Below are 1,971 nucleotides of genomic sequence, written 5' to 3'. Positions count from 1 at the left end.
GTATATTAAAATGTAAATTCATGAAAAAAAATCGCAGCTACAATACAAACATCAAACACCGGGGCACAAATCATAAGGTGGGTCATTATGTCATGTGGCTTGGTTTTAAGAGATACTAGCGTAAGTAAGACCCAAATTGTGTTGGGGGTACACCATCTATCCAGTTTAACCTCAACTTCGCCGGCCTCACATGATTAAGAAAAGAAGAAGAAAAAAAAAGCAGATGTGGGTGCTCGAGCCCACAATGTCCCAGACTGCAGACAGCAAAAGGTAGTAAAGATGAGGTGTGGGAAGGGGTTGCTCACATGAGAAAATTTTTTTTTAATAAAAAAGCAGCAAGAAATAATAGAATACAATAAATAAATGGGGGAGACAGCAAAAATGTCCTTGAAGTTAGCAATCCAGCCCCAAATATGATGTTTGGACATAAACACTAAGATGTTAAGGTATTATTATACTGATCTCAATCAATGTTATTAGTTGAGGTTAAACTGGATAGACGGTGTATCCCCAAAGCATTTTGGGTCTTACTTCCACCAGTACCTCTAAAACCAGGAAACATTATAACATAATGACCCACCTTATTATTTGTGCCCTGGTGTTGGAAGTTTGTATTGTGGCTGCGATTTTTTTTTAATTAATTTACATTTAATTATATTTCATCTAAGGTTTGGATATGCTGCGTAAATTTCGCGCTATTCTTCCTTTTGATGTTAGTTAGTATTAAGTTAAAAATTATCCATTGCTCTGTACTAGAAATGTTATAAAAATTATTATTAATATATATATTCTATCCTTAACTCAAATTTTTCGCCGTGATTTGGCAGAAAGTGCAACATTTAAACTATTGCTTTGAAAAGTCGATCAACAAATTGAACATATAGCATTTTGAAGTTCATCAACAACAATAAAGGAGGGAGGAAGAAGTCCAAAGTGAAACTGACCCTCCCAGGTTGTGCACAATGACCAAATACCGATAATGCTCAGTCAACAAATTGCATCAATATTGCCCGCTTGTCAAGGCCATTGCCATGCATGCATGCATACGTCGCAGCGAAATTTTGCAGACGACAGTTTTTTGCAGCATAGTAAAAAATGAAAACACGCTGCATCATTTAGGCCTACTTACAAACAATTTGCTCAAACTCGTAAAATGCATGTAGACATATTTTATTGCGTAGTATTTCAGTTACGCACTGATGAAGAGCCACAGATTATCGTTGCAGAAAAGAACAGTAAGAATACTAAAATATAAACAAAGGGGTTGTAAAAGTATTGCACTGTATGGAGGGTGACTGTGGATGACAACGTCAGAAATTTCGCCAGCACTATGGGCAAATTTTATGTTGAATTTAAACAGATGCGTGATTTATACGTTAATTGTAATTTGTAAATACATGAAAATAAAATCCTTTTTTGTGAATTAATATTTAGTGATAAATTTATTCAGTTAGTGTGGTACAAGCATCGATTAAGCTAATTATTTTTCATATATATGTGTTATAATCATCTACAAAATGGATATTTGTTCTTCATAAGCATGTTATCAGTAATGACATGTACAGAGGAATAGGTTTACGAATTGCAATTGTATATATTGAGACGCTGAAACTTAGTTTACTTACAATAATAACAGTACGAATAAACCTTATTGATTTATTGTTGATTCTTAAAATGACATCATAATCTTCAACGAAATGTTAAACTTTAAAATTTACACGCAGGACTGGAATGTAGACTAAATATACTATGCGACAACGCTAATTAATCAAATTTTACTAAAACTGACGACAGAAGAAGGTATTGTTACGCCTCCAGTCGTTAACTGATTTTCCGTAACTTCGTTCTGACGAAACTTTAGCGACACAAGTCCTTACATAATAAAACTGGTTTATTCTTTCCGAATATAACTTTACGATACACTTAATTTCAACAATCACGCTAAAACAAACGCTATAACAACGAACGTGC

Source organism: Limulus polyphemus, unplaced genomic scaffold (assembly GCF_000517525.1).
Source record: "Limulus polyphemus unplaced genomic scaffold, Limulus_polyphemus-2.1.2 Scaffold338, whole genome shotgun sequence".
Lineage (NCBI taxonomy): Eukaryota > Metazoa > Arthropoda > Merostomata > Xiphosura > Limulidae > Limulus > Limulus polyphemus.
Note: the sequence above shows the minus strand (reverse complement) of the source record.